This window comes from Triticum dicoccoides, chromosome 5A (assembly GCF_002162155.2).
Source record: "Triticum dicoccoides isolate Atlit2015 ecotype Zavitan chromosome 5A, WEW_v2.0, whole genome shotgun sequence".
Classification (NCBI taxonomy): domain Eukaryota; kingdom Viridiplantae; phylum Streptophyta; class Magnoliopsida; order Poales; family Poaceae; genus Triticum; species Triticum dicoccoides.
Genome location: NC_041388.1, coordinates 455789659 through 455804832, shown reverse-complemented (window position 1 = coordinate 455804832; position 15174 = coordinate 455789659).

The following is a 15174-nucleotide window of genomic DNA, read 5'->3' as shown; positions in this document are numbered from 1 at the left end:
TTAAAAGATGAAGCGTATGAGACAAACTTGTCGGGGAAAACTGATCCACCAACACCTATGGGGACCGGGCCCCTTTTGGTTCGGTGGGAGGCGGAGAGCGCACAAAGAGCGGATCGAGGCAGTACATGCGAGCAGTTTTTACCCAGCTTCGGGCCGCACGGATGCGTAAAACCCTACTGCTGCTTGTTTGCGTGTATTGAATTCTTGCTCAGGAGCGATGGACGCTGCCAGACCGAGCGTGAGAGTGTTCCTGATATTTCGAATGGGTCGAACCCTTTTCTACGTTGCGCTTGGGCCTCCTTTTATACTTTCAAGGGGTCACCGACAGGTGGCAACATAGACTAGAAGGGTAAAAATGGAAAAGGATGCGGTAGGTGCAGCTACCGCTACTGTGGACACAGTGCACCCTACCTAACTCTGACAGCAGGGGACAAGGTCATTGAATGCCCGTTTGAGTTGCCTAAACAGTGCAAAAAGTGACCGTTAGGAGTGCCACCGTTTGCCACGATGGCCTTCTCTTCATCTCCACTTGCCACCGCATACCCCTGGCTGCACAGGCTCCCGCCACGCACCCCTGAGGAAGCCTCATGGCGACACGCGGGTGGGTGCGCTGGAGCGTGGGTACAGAGTGGCAGCGGGCCCCCAGCGAGTACCTTGTCGGGGTCATCGTCTTGTTGAGTCCAGAAGCTTGTCGCTCACCGGACCTTGCCGGGACGTGCAGTGCATCGCGGCAAGTTTCTTGAAGTGCCGTGGTTGGCCTTCCCGGCAAGCTCCTCTTGCCGGGGCCTTGTCTCTTCCCGGCAAGATCCTCTTGCCGGGGCCTGGGTTGGCCTTCCCGGCAAGCTCCTCTTGCCGGGGCCTTGGTTTGAGTACTTTGTTCTTGAATGGTCTTCAAGGGAACCACGGGGGGGGGGTCTTGGCGGTCACCCGGCAAGCCTTGCCGCGGGATGCTGCGACCGCCCATGCACAAGTTCGGGGTACTAGGGTACCCCTACTCTAGTACACCGACAGGAGCCCCCGGGCCTGGGCCAGACACGGTGCCGAGCGCTGTTGGGCCAGGCCCAAAACAGTGCACGGGCACGCGCGGCCTAGGTCACGCCGCACATCTCCCCGCTCCCACCGCGCACGCCCAGAACGGCACGCGTCAAAAGCGGCGTCGTGGGTGACGCGGGCGGCGTGCGCCGGGCTAAGCCCCTCGAGCATGCGTCAGGCCACGATGATGGGGACGATTCACGCCCTCCTCCCTAAACGGAGGTAGGTGTGGGGGCGTGGTGCATTTACTGGACGGGGCCGGTGCGCGATTTTCGGCACGTCCACTTCCCGCGATCACGAGGCGGAGCGAGGCCGCCTCATCCGTCGCCTTGGTTCTGCATCCCCGCCACGCAGCTCCCATGCGCTTGGGGTCGCGGACGGTGGAAGTGGGAAACTGGGCCGTCGCGAGCAGAGGCAGCGGGTTGGCCCCAACTCCCTGCTCTTCCCGTGCCTTGATTCGCTGAGCGGGGCGGCCGAGCCCCCACCTCGCTCCTTTATAAAGAGCGGGAGGGGAGCACAGAAACCCGCACTCTCTCATCTCCTCCTTTCTTCAGCTTCTGCTCCCCTTTCTCTCATTCGCCATGGAGAAAGGGAACCCAGGCCCTTCATCGGTGGCGGCGAGGGTCGCCGCCAGACAGCGCACCTCTCCCTCTCCCGCGCCCGTGGTGGCAGAGCCAGCCATAAGGGGAAGAGGGAGGGGGCGAGGTCGCGGACGAGGTCGAGGACGAGGTCGAGGCGCTCGGGGAAGAGGCGGGCGGGGCGGCGCGCCAGCTTCGCCTCCGCCGGTGGCTCCTCCCCCCACGGCGGTCCATATAGGGGACGACCCTTGCGAGTTCTTCGTCAAGCTACGCCGGGCTCCTCGTCGTCGCCTCCGGCTTCCAGCTCCGTTTGCGAGCGCGATGGAGTTGGACCCGCCCGAGACACTGAGACTGCACATGAGGGGCCGTGGGATCAGCGGCACGCGAGTCTGTGTTGTATCCCCAGCCCCTAATGTGATGTATCTTGATCGAGGATGGAAGACGTTCGCCCGTATCCACAGCCTGATGGAGGGGTTTACCCTCCATTTTAAGTTGATGGAGGGCGATCTCCTCTCCGTCAAGGTCTTCGGGTGCTTCGGCACTCGGGCGAAGTGCTGCATGGACAGCTCCTCCGATAGTGAAGGCTCCTCCTCGAGCGAGAGTGACGAGGAGGAGAGCGACAGCGACGATGAGGGTAGCGGGCGGCGGATCTGACTAGGCGTCGGGCGCCGCTTCGCGCGGCACCGGCGACCCCATCATCTGTGTCGCCGGCTCCTTGAACTCCCCGGGGTTGTCTCCTTGGGCGGCTGGCGTAGGGAGGCTGCGGAAGGGGAAGAGGGCTGGCGACAAGGCCGTCAGGTCGGAGTACGAGGGCGTGGTGCCCTCGACAGTGTGCTGACGTCCTGCCGCCCCATCTTCGAGCCCCGCTTCCAGTGCCGCCATCGCCGTCCAGCCTTCGGACGGCCCCCGGGATGTCCTCTTGGTGTCTTCTGGCACCCGTAGCTAGCTTAGGTGCTCCTTTTGCCCTTTTCGCCTCCTTGACCTGCCTCCTGAAGAGAGGGACAAAAAAAAGGATTACGGGCATCTTATCTTTTTAATTTGTAAGCCTTCGGGCCTTAGCTGTATCTAAAACTTGTAATCCTCTCTTTCATGTTTTTCATCCTCTATGGACTGTACCTGAGTGGGATGTTTTTTAATGAAACGGGGATGCTTGCCGGGTTATTTGTCTCGCGGGTTGAACCCATGCCAAGGAGCAAATCCTTGGTATCCCTCGGACAGACATTTCATCTCCCGGCAACAGGCCCTACCGCCTTCCCACGTCGCTCGACCTTTCTCACGCCTTTGACGGAGGCGGGAACGAGGTGGGTGCGGTCTCCTTGTTTCATCCCTTTGCCGCCGCGACTACGACCAAACTTGGCCCCGGGAACGAGCCCCAGGGCCTAGAGTTGAGGGAGCACGGCAGTTTTCGGGAAGAAACGCGGTTTCGCATTCCCCAGTCCATAAGAGGACGCATGATGAGGGATGAAAGACTTATCTGATATTGCAGCCCCCGGCAACTCTGGTTTGCCGTGGACGATTCTTGGCACTCGCAGCCCCCAGCGATACTGGCTTGCCGGGGCCCAGGTGCCGGCGCTGCCAGTCATGTCATGGGAACACTTTATTAGAGGCGCGACAAGTTATTTTTGTAATATAACTCTATCTTAGGCAAAAAATTGTTGTGTTACTTCCTTTACTCGACTCTTGGCTTTGTATGGTTCTACCCTACGCTTTCTAGGGAAACTTGCCGGTGCAGGCACCCTTGCCGCGAGCGCCGAGTGCGGAACTTCAGCAGCCTGCTGGCGGGGTCGCTACCGACAAGCAACCTTGTCGCAACTAGTTGCAGCTCACTTAAGTTATTGAGCGGACTCGAAACAAAGTAAGGGCGCAGCTAGCTATGAGTTGGTTCCTCCGCGCACAGGTTTTCCATACAAAGCACGGTCGTTCAAGGAAAATAACTCAAAAACTTAAAAAAAACTGATTGCTCAAATTTTAGCAACTTAGCTTTTCTGTCGTCTGCTTCCCGGCAAGGAGAGACTTTATTGAACGGCCTGGTCCACACCATTATCTTCTCCTTCCCCCCCGGTAAACCTTGTGGGCGAGGGAACCTTCCTTCTTTTGAGAAAGAAATAGAGAAATAAAGTAATGATATGGAGCCTTGGGCTCGTTATCACTTACCGGGGTTTGGTGCTGCATAAAGTGTCAGATAACATATGCGAAAAAGGATTATAGCATAAAAAAACTGACAAGATGTGCGGGGCACATGAACTTTACTGGTGCACGGGGTCTGCGCCCGGCTTTGTACAAAGGATTATATGCAACAGCGGCAAGACTTGTACAAAAGGTGGTTGCCGGAAAAGCTTCCGGCAACCGCGCCCTATGGGTAAAACTTACGAAGATGTTCAATGTTCCAGGAGTTGCTCACCGGAATGCCATCTTCAGTCTCAAGGCGGACAACGCCGGGCCTAGTGACTCGTTTCACCCGATAAGGGCCTTCCCACTTTGGTGTCAACTTGTTCGAATTCTTGGCGGACTAAACACGCCGAAGAACAAGGTCGCCTTCCTCGAGACTCCTGGCATTGACTCTGCGGCTATGGTAGCAGCGCAGAGCTTGCTGGTAGCGAGCAGCTCGCACAGCAGCCTGGAGACGGTCTTCCTCAAGGAGCAGCGCGTCATCTTGCTGCAGCTGCTCTTGCTCGAGCTCATCATAAGCGAGCACTCGAGGTGACCCGTAAACGAGTTCCGTGGGGAGAACTGCCTCTGCTCCATAGACTAGAGCGAAGGGTGTCTAGCCAGTGGCTCGATTTGGTGTCGTCCTGATCGACCAAAGAACCACCGGCAGCTCCTCGATCCAGTTTCTTCCGCACTTGTGTAGCCTGTCGAAAGTTTTGGTCTTGAGGCGTCGCAGCACTTCAGCATTTGCCCTCTCCGCTTGACCGTTGCTTCTCGGATGAGCAACAGAAGCGAAGCAGACCTTGGCGCCAAGATCTTGGACGTACTGCATGAAGGTGCGGCTCGTAAATTGCATGCCGTTGTCGGTGATGATCCTGTTAGGGATCCCGAAACGGCAAACAATCGACCTGAAGAACTTGACTGTTGACTGTGCTGTCACCTTCCTCACTGGTTCCACTTCCGGCCACTTTGTGAACTTGTCGATGGCGACGTACAAGAACTCAAAGCGCACGACAGCTCGGGGAAAGGGGCCGAGGATGTCGAGCCCCCAGACCGAAAATGGCCAGGATAAAGGGATCATCTAGAGAGCTTGAGCTGGCTGGTGTATCTGTTTGGAATGGAACTGGCACGCTTCACACTTGGTTACTTGTGCAGTTGCATCCTGGAGGGCTGTCGGCCAGAAGAAACCTTGTCGGAATGCTTTGCCGGCAAGTGCTCTTGCGCTAATGTGGTGACCACATATGCCTCCATGTATCTCTGCCAACAGCTGTTGTCCATCTTCCCGGCGAATGCACTTCAATTTCACACCGTTGAGTCTTATTCTGTACAGTGTGTTGTCGACAAACTTGTACATACTTGACTGTCGGGCTACTCTTTCTGCTTCTTCTTGCTCTTCGGGAAGCTCTCCTGTCTGAAGGAAACGGATGATCTGCTGCGCCCATGCTGGAGCTTGCGGCTTGACAACAAGGGCTAAAGGCATATCTGTTGCTGTGGGAACATCCTCTTCTACGGCAAGAACCTGCGGTTCGGCCGGAGCGTGATATTCCCCGGCAAGCTTGCCGGAGCAAAACTTGTCGGGAGCGTCTGCTTCAACGGAACAAACCAAGAGGTTCGCCGGAGCAGACTGCTCCTCAGCACTCTTGGTGTCGATCTTGGGGACCTTCTTGGCGGCGGCTTCAGGAAGCTCTGCCGGAAAGTAGTCATCAGAAACCAACTTCCTCTTCTTTCTTTGTCTAGTCGACGGTGTTACGGATGGTTGAGTCAGCTTGAGCACAAAAATCCCTGGTTCCACAGGTAACTTTAGTGCTGCGCACTTTGACAAGCCGTCAGCAATATCGTTCTGAGCTCGTGGAACGTGTTCCATTTGCAGGCCGTCAAAGTGTGATTCTAGCTTCCTTACTTCATCAACATATGCTTCCATCAACGGACTCTGATAGCTTTTATTTACTTGGCGGACGACCAACTACGAGTCACCCCTGACAATGAGCTTGCTGATCCCAAGGTCTGCCGCGATTCTGAGCCCGGCAAGCAAACCTTCATACTCTGCGGTATTGTTCGTTGCTTGCTCCTTGGGAAAATGCATCTGAACTACGTACTTGAGGTGCTCTCCGGTGGGTGCGATAAGCAGCACGCCTGCACCGGCGCCTTGCAGCGAGAAGGCACCATCAAAGTACATCAGCCACTCTTTGCTTGCCTCTTTGACGGGGATGCTTGTTTCTGGAGTTCCTTCGTCTGGTGTCGGCGTCCATTCTGCTATGAACTCTGCCAATGCTCTGCTCTGTATAGTGGAAGTACTCTCAAACTTGAGGCCAAAGCTTGACAGTTCCAGTGCCCACTCGACAATCCTGCCGGTTGCTTCTGGATTTTGCAGTATCCTCTTCAACGGAAAGCGAGTGACAACTGTTATCTCATGTGCCTGGAAGTAATGGCGCAGCTTTCTCGAGGCCATGAGGAGGCCGAAAAGCAATTTTTGTACGCCAGAATACCTTGATCTAGCCCCCTGTAGAAGGGAACTGACAAAGTAAACTGGGCGCTGCACCATTTTCCTCTGCACCTCCTTGCATGACTGCGCAGACTCAACTTTGTCGGGGCCAGAGCTTGTCGGAGAAGCCCCCTGCTTGTCGCTGGATTCACTTGCCATGGTTGCTGGCTCATTGTCCGCCTCCCTCTCGGCTACTAACGCAGCACTAACCACTTGATTGGTTGCTGCCAGATATAGCAGCAATTTCTCTTGTGGCTTAGGTGCGACAAGTATTGGAGTGGAGGACAGGTACCTCTTCAAGTCCTGTAGCGCGGCCTCCGCTTCTGGAGTCCATTTCATCGGACCTGCCTTTTTCAATATTTTGAAAAATGGCAAGGCGCGCTCTGCGGACTTAGAGATAAATCTGCTGAGAGCAGCCACGCAACCGGCAAGCTTTCGTACATCCTTGACGCGCTTTGGTGCTTCAATCTGCTCGATGGCTTTGATCTTGTCGGGATTGGCTTCAATTCCCCGCTGTGACACAAAGAACCCGAGAAGCTTGCCGGAGGGGAGTCCGAACACGCACTTCTCGAGATTGAGCTTGAGGTTGATCCTGCGCAGATTTGCAAAAGTTTCATCTAGATCTTGAATCAGAGTAGCCTTGTTTTTGCTCTTGACCACTATATCATCCATGTAGGCTTCCACATTTCTGTGTATTTGCGGCTCAAAAGCACGGTGGACTACCCTTGCGAACGTTGATCCAGCATTCTTCAAACCGAAAGGCATCCGTACGAAGCAGTACGTGCCACATGGAGTGATAAATGCGGTTTTCTCTTCATCCTCTTCTGCCATGAAGATCTGATGGTATCCTGAGTACGCATCAAGAAATGAAAGCAAATCACATCCGGCTGTGGAGTCAACAATCTGGTCAATACGCGGCAAGGGAAATGGGTCTTTGGGACAAGCTTTATTAACATCCGTGAAGTCAATACAAAGTTTCCATTTCCCGTTAGCCTTGCGCACAACAACAGGATTGGCCAACCACGTGGGATGGAGCACTCCTCTGACAAGGCCTGCTGCTTCCAACTTCTTGATTTCTTCTGCAATGAATTCTTGGCGCTCCACTGCCTGCTTCCTGACTCTCTGCTTGACGGGCCGCGCATGAGGACACCGGCAAGGTGGTGCTCGATTACTTTCCTGGGAACACCGGGGATATCAGACGGTTGCCATGCAAACACATCGACATTCTCCCGCAGGAAAGCAACGAGCGCGCTTTCCTATTTGGGGTCAAGAGTGGCGCTGATGGTGAAGGTACCACCAGTGCCATCCTCCTTGGCGGACACCTTCTTAGTCTCAGGTGGAGCTGCCATTGCCTTCTTACACTTGCCGGTGGAGCTCGATGGTGCGTCCTCGACGGTAGCGCAGCACTCCAAAGAGGTGCGCTTGCCAGAGTAGGCATCAGAGCTCTTGCCGGACTTGGATGTTTCTTGCCGGATCCACCAGTTCCTTCCTGGGCCTTCTCCTTCTGTTGTTCCGCCGTCGGCCTTTCCTTGTCGGGGCGGCATCCTCACTGTCGGACCCTCCTGCTCCTGTACTCTCTCTGGGGAGCCTCCTCCCCTCTTCAGCGCGTGCACACTTGTCGGCCAGGGCGTACAGCTCGCTGACGTCTCTGATATTACACATCGCCATCTCCTCACTCATCCTTCGGTTTCACACATTCTGATGGAACGCGCTGATGATCGTGGCGGGGTGGACGTCTGGGATGTTGTGCTGTACACGGCTAAATCTCTGAATGTACTTGCGCAGTGGCTCTCCTTCCTTCTGGGCGAGCAGATGAAGATCGCTCTCTTGGCCATGTGGCTTGTGGCCGCCTGTAAAGGCGCCGACAAACTGATGGCATAAATCTGCCCAAGAGGAGATGGAATTGTCCGGCAAGTGCATGAGCCAGGATCTGACGTTGGGCTTGAGTACCAGCGGGAAGTAGTTGGAAAGGATCTTGTCGTCCCGTCCCTCGGCAGCCTGCACCGCGATGGTGTAGATGCTGAGAAACTCCGACGGATGCGTCTTGCCGTCGTACTTCTCTGGTACGTCTGGTTTGAAATTCTTTGTGCTGGGCCACTGGACTTGCCGCAGCTCATGGGTGAACGCAGGACAACCTACCGCATACGGCAGATCGTCTGGTTCCCCTGGCGCATGCATGTCAACAGAGGGCCCAACGCGCTTGTCGGATTGACGCCGCGCTTCTCTTCGGCGCTCGATGTGGGTTCGAGCGTCTTCTTGTTGTCGTTCATGGAGAACTTGGCGCTGGTCGCGACGAGCTCATGGGTCCGACGACGCGGTGGAGCCGCTGTCGGGGTGGACCCGGCGAGTCGGCGATTTTGGCCCTCGTAGTGGAGAGTGCATGGAAGTCGCACCTCCCCCGGTCTTGTTGCCATCGGCTCACGTCCGGCTGTCCTGCCGCGGCAGCGAGGTGCTTGGTTGCCGCGCAGTGTCGCTGTTGGCGAAGCCGATGAGGCTCTGGATAGTGGCCCTCCATTCGTCGGTCTTGTCCGCCGTCGGAGGATAGTCTAGGAGCACTTGAGCTCGCGCCAAGGCTTCTGCTGGAGTGGCGGGCGGCGGAGGTGAACGGTGGGAGGAGTGGGGCGTGCTCAGACTCCTAACCACGTTAGAAGGAGCAGTGCCCCGTCCAGGCGACCGTACTCTGCTCGAGCCAGCATGTTGACGTGCATGTTGGTCTTGAGCGCCACGAGATCCACTAGCTTGATCTTGGCCCAGCGGACGTATGGTGCTGCGAACGCCATGACGCTGCTGGTCCCGCGCCTCCTGAGAGGGGCGCGGTGCGCGCATGGACGCCGAGGTCTGTGCCGCCTTGTCCTTGGACTTGGCCGCACTGAGGGCTCCCTCGTCGACGCCCATTCTTCCGCCGGCGTCCGCTCCACCACCCGTTTGCTCCGGGCGGTGAAAGCGACGCAGACGGAACAACTGCCTCCGAATCCTTCTTCTTCGGTGGCATGTCGATGAAGACGATGAAGATTTAGCTCGCGTGCACGCTGGATCGGGTTCGCGCAATCTCGACGCACCCCTACCTGGTGCGCCAAAGATGTCGGGGAGAAACTGATCCACCAACACCTATGGGGACCGGGCCCCTTTTGGTTCGGTGGGAGGCAGAGAGCGCACAAAGAGCGGATCGAGGCAGTACACGTGAGCAGTTTTTACCCAGCTTCGGGCCGCACGGATGCGTAAAACCCTACTGCTGCTTGTTTGTGTGTATTGAATTCTTGCTCAGGAGCGATGGACGCTGCCAGACCGAGCGTGAGAGTGTTCCTGATGTTTCGAATGGGTCGAACCCTTTTCTACGTTGCGCTTGGGCCTCCTTTTATACTTTCAAGGGGTCACCGACAGGTGGCAACGTAGACTAGAAGGGTAAAAATGGAAAAGGATGCGGTAGGTGCAGCTACCGCTACTGTGGACACAGTGCACCCTACCTAACTCTGACGGCAGGGGACAAGGTCATTGAATGCCCGTCTGAGTTGCCTAAACAGTGCAAAAAGTGACCCTTAGGAGCGCCACCGTTTGCCACGATGGCCTTCTCTTCATCTCCGCTTGCCACCGCATACCCTTGGCTGCACAGGCTCCCGCCACGCGCCCCTGAGGAAGCCTCATGGCGACACGCGGGTGGGTGCGCTGGAGCGTGGGTACAGAGTGGCGGCGGGCCCCCGGCGAGTACCTTGTCGGGGTCGTCGTCTTGTTGAGTCCAGAAGCTTGTCGCTCACCGGACCTTGCCGGGACGTGCAGTGCATCGCGGCAAGTTTCTTGAAGTGCCGTGGTTGGCCTTCCCGGCAAGCTCCTCTTGACGGGGCCTTGTCTCTTCCCGGCAAGATCCTCTTGCCGAGGCCTGGGTTGGCCTTCCCGGCAAGCTCCTCTTGCCGGGGCCTTGGTTTGAGTACTTTGTTCTTGAATGGTCTTCAAGGGAACCACGGGGGGGTCTTGGCGGTCACCCGGCAAGCCTTGCCGCGGGATGCTGCGACCGCCCGTGCACAAGTTCGGGGTACTAGGGTACCCCTACTCTAGTACACCGACAAAACTCAATTCCATTTTTTTATAGTTTTCTTTTATAAACTAAAGTAGTGATAAAACAAGAAACTAAAAGACTCGATTGCAAGATCTAAAGATATACCTTCAAGCACTCACCTCCCCAGCAACGGCGCCAGAAAAGAGCCTGATGTCTACTACACAACCTACTTCTTGTAGACGTTGTTGGGCCTCCAAGTGCAGAGGTTTGTAGGACAGTAGCAAATTTCCCTCAAGTGGATGACCTAAGGTTTATCAATCCGTAGGAGGCGTAGGATGAAGATGGTCTCTCTCAAGCAACCCTGGAACCAAATAACAAAGAGTCTCTTGTGTCCCCAACACACCCAATACAATGGTAAATTGTATAGGTGCACTAGTTCGGCGAAGAGATGGTGATACAAGTGGTATATGGATAGTAGATAAAGGTATTTGTAATCTGAAAATATAAAAACAGCAACGTAACTAATGATAAAAGTGAGCGTAAACGGAATTGCAATGCTAGGAAATAAGGCCTAGGGTTCATACTTTCGCTAGTGCAAGTCCTCTCAATAATAATAGCATAATTGGATCACATAACTATCCCTCAAAATGCAACAAAGAGTCACTCCAAAGTCACTAATAGCGGAGAACGAACAAAGAGATTATGGTAGGGTACAAAACCACCTCAAAGTTATTCTTTCCAATCAATCCGTTGGGCTATTCCTATCAGTGTCATAAACAGCCCTAGAGTTCGTACTAGAATAACACCTTAAGACACAAATCAACCAAAACCCTAATGTCACCTAGATACTCCAATGTCACCTCAAGTATCCGTGGGTATTATTATACGATATGCATCACACAATCTCAGATTCATCTATTCAACCAACACAAAGGACCTCAAAGAGTGCCCCAAATTTCTATCGGAGAATCACGATGAAAACATGTGCCAACCCCTATGCATAGGTTCATGGGCGGAACCCGCAAGTTGATCACCAAAACATACATCAAGTGAGTCACGTGATATCCCATTGTCACCACAGATATCCACGGCAAGACATACATCAAGTGTTCTCAAATCTTTAAAGACTCAATCCAATAAGATTACTTCAAAGGGGAAACTCAATTCATTACAAGAGAGAAGAGGGGGAGGAGAAACATAAGATCCAACTATAATAGCAAAGCTCGCAATACATCAAGATCGTATCACCTCAAGAACACGAGAGAGAGAGAGATCAAACACATAGCTACTGGTACATACCCTTAGCCCCGAGGGAGAACTACTCCCTCCTCGTCATGGGGAGCACCGGGATGATGAAGATGGCCACCGGAGAAGGATTGCCCCCTCCGGCAGGGTGCCGGAATGGGTCTAGATTGGTTTCCGGTGGCTACGGAGGCTTCTGGCGGCGGAACTCCCGATCTAATCTCTGTTCTAGAAGTTTTAGGTAACGTAGGTATATATGGGTGCAGGAGGTACGTCGGTGGAGCTACGGGGGCCCCACGAGGCAGGGGGGCGTGCCCTAAGGGGGTGGGCGCGCCCCCACCCTCGTGAGCACCTCCCGTATCTTCTGACGTGGGGTCCAAGTCCATGAGGTGAGTTTCCTTCCAAAAATAACTTCTCTAGTTGATTTCGTTCCGTTTCCACTCCGTATGATATTCCTTTTCTTCAAAACACTGAAATAGGCATAAAACAGCAAATCTGGGCCGGGCCTCCGGTTAATAGGTTAGTCCCAAAAATAATATAAAAGTGGATAATAAAGCCCAATATTTCCTAAAACAGTAGATAATATAGCATGGAGCAATCAAAAATTATAGATACGTTGGAGACGTATCAGTGAACACACGATTCTAGCAGCAGTTAGTGTTGGATGTCCATCCAACGGCCAACGTGCTTCTTCAATCTCTGATCTTCCTGCTCCAGCCGCCTAAACTAGCGCCGGCGGGACTGCCTGCTCCCTCCTCTTGTGGCCCGCTATGATGCCGCGCAGGCTTCCCCGGCCCACCCTACTCCCTCCGCTGGCCTGGCCGCACGCAATCAACTGCCTCCTTATTACGCAAAAAAATGATTCCTCCCACTGACATCTGGGGCGCACCGGTTGGGAGGCTGACCTGTGGGCCTACTAAGTTGACGCGTACGCAGGGCTTGTCAACTTAGTAAACAAACGATTCTAGCAGCAGTAACCGTTGGATTTGAATCGAACGGTCCTGCTGCTTCTTCAATCGCTGCTCTTCTTGCACCAGCCGCCCAAACCAGCGCCGGGGAGACCGCCTGCTCCTGCCTCCAGTGGCCGGCTGTGCTGCCAATGAGGCCTCATCGCCCTACTACTCCCACACTAGCCAGGCCCTGCGGCGACGACAGCCTCACACCGCAGCCGAACCAGTGAACCCTCGTACTCCTCTCCACGTGGGCATCCACTGCCGCGTCTTTCCCGGCTCCATGTCGTCCCCTTCCTAGGCCTCGCCGCCGTCCACCGCCTTGGTGCTCTTGGCGCGGCGTGGTCAACATGGTCAATGACATTCCATCGGAAGAGTACTGCACGTGGAGAGGCTGACAACTGGGTCCACGGCCACAGCCTAGTTTTTTGTGATTTGCCAAGTAAGTCGCTTTGTCAGTCCTGTTGGGCTGCAAATCTTTTAAGACAAGGAGAGCTTTCATTCGGCTGGTCGAGAAAATGGCCCATCAGTAATGAGAAATGGGCTGTACATTTTTAAAACACATCAAACCGGCAATTAGTTTCAAATATCTTTTTTTCATTTCGAGATTTGAAATTACATTTATTTTTAAAATCAGTTTGAATGCGAGTCAAAATTTCGGGATTAAAAACAGTTCGGACCGCACCGAAATATGCAAAATTTCATATAAGTTTTTAACCGTGGCCACAATATGGGCTGTAATGATAATAAAAAGAATATGGGCTCCAAAAAAACCCTTAATAATTAGCAAATGGACTGTAAATTATTAGAAATAATGGCAGATGGGCTGTATGCTATTTTCCACAGATTTGAGGCTTTTCTAAAAAAGGTTGACGCACAAGCAGTGACTGTTGGATGGCCATCCAACGGCCGTCGTGCTTCTTCAATCCCTGCTCTACCTGCTCCAGCCGCTCAAATAGGCACCGGCGGGACTGCCTGCTCCCTCCTCCTGGCGGCCGGCTCTGCTGCCGCGCAGGCCTCACCGCCCCACCGTACTCCCATCGCTGGCCTAGCCATCCCTCTATTCACACACACCTGCTGTTATTCTCTGGTGACGGCAGACGAACCAGTAAACCCTCGTACAATCGTACTCCCCTCCGTGTGGGATACAACTGCCGAGTCTTCCCTGCCTCCGTGTCGTTCCCTTCCTAGGCCTCGCCGTCGTCCACCGCCCTGGTGCTCTCGGCGCGGCCTGGTCAACGTGGTCAATGACCGACATGCATCTGAAGTGGACTTTACGTGGAGAGGCTGACAGCTGGGTCCATGGCCGCACGCAAGGAAATGCCTCCTTATTACACGCAAAATAATAATTCCTCCACCTGACATCAGGGACCCACCGATAGGGCCTCTGTATTTCGCGAAAAAAACGTTACCGCCGCTGACAGCTCGGACCCACCAGCTATATCTTCGCACGCAAGGAAGTGCCTCCTTATTACGCACAAAAAATGAATACTCCCCCTGTTAGCTGGGACCCAATATAGTGGCAGGCTGACTTGTGGGCCTACTAAGTTGATGGGGACGGAGGGCTTTGTCAACTTAGTCAATATGCACGATTCTAGCTCCAATGACCGTACGATGTCCATCCAACGGCCGTAGTGCTTCTTCAACCTCTGGTCTTCTTGCTCCAGCCGCCCAAACCAGCGCCGGTCGTGCCTCATGCTCCTGCCTCCCGTGGCCGGCTGCGATGCGACAGAGGCCTCACTGCCCCCTACTACTCCCACCACCGGCTAGGCCATCCCTCTACTCACCCACACCCCTTGTTATTCTACGATGATGACAGCCTCACACCGCAGCGAACCAGTGAACCCTCGTACTCCTCTACGCGTGGGCATCCACTGCCGCGTCTTCCCCGGCCCCGCGTCGTCCCCTTCCTAGGCCTCGCCGTCGTCCACCGCCCTGGTGCTCTCGGCGCGGCATGGTCAACATGGTCAAGGAACGGCTTCCATCGAACGTGGACTGTACGTGGAGAGGCTGACAGCTGGGTCCACGGCCGCAGCAAGGAAGTGCCTCCTTATTACGTGCAAAATAATTATTCCTCCATCTGACAGCGGGACCCAGCGGACGGGCCACCGTATTTCGCCCCCCTGACTGCTGGGACCCACCAGCTACATCTTCACACGCAAGGAAGTGCCTGACAGTCGGGACCCACCTGGTCGAAGCGTACATAGCGTTGTCATTCTGGTCGCGAACGTGTACGTACATATATACTGGTCGATGTAGAGGCGCGCACGTGTCGTAGTAGAGGCGGTCAGGGTGCAAGAAAGAAAATACCGCCACGTATGTGTACATACGGGCGGGGTGTCGAACGTCTACTCGTGCATACGTACGGCCAGGGCTCGTGTACATGGCTGGGTCGGAACGGAGAAACAGCGTCGTCGTCGTGTTCATGGGGAGGCAACGAATGCGTCGTGTTCATGGGGAGGCAACGGAATGCGTCGTGTTCATGGGGAGGCAACGAAATGCGTCGTGTTCATCGGCAGGGCTTGGACGGAGCAGGCGATGGAAACGAGGCCTGGCGTACCATAGAACGGAGGAAACGGCCTTGTGTTCGACCGACCATGTTCGAAACGGGATCCTGTTCATCGGGAGGGGTGTGGCATACCACAAAACGGAGGAACGAACCTTCTACGGTCGAAACGGGGGTCCTGTTGATCGGGAGGGGTGTGGCGTACCGCAAAACGGAGGAAACAGACCTCCTACGGTTGAAACGGG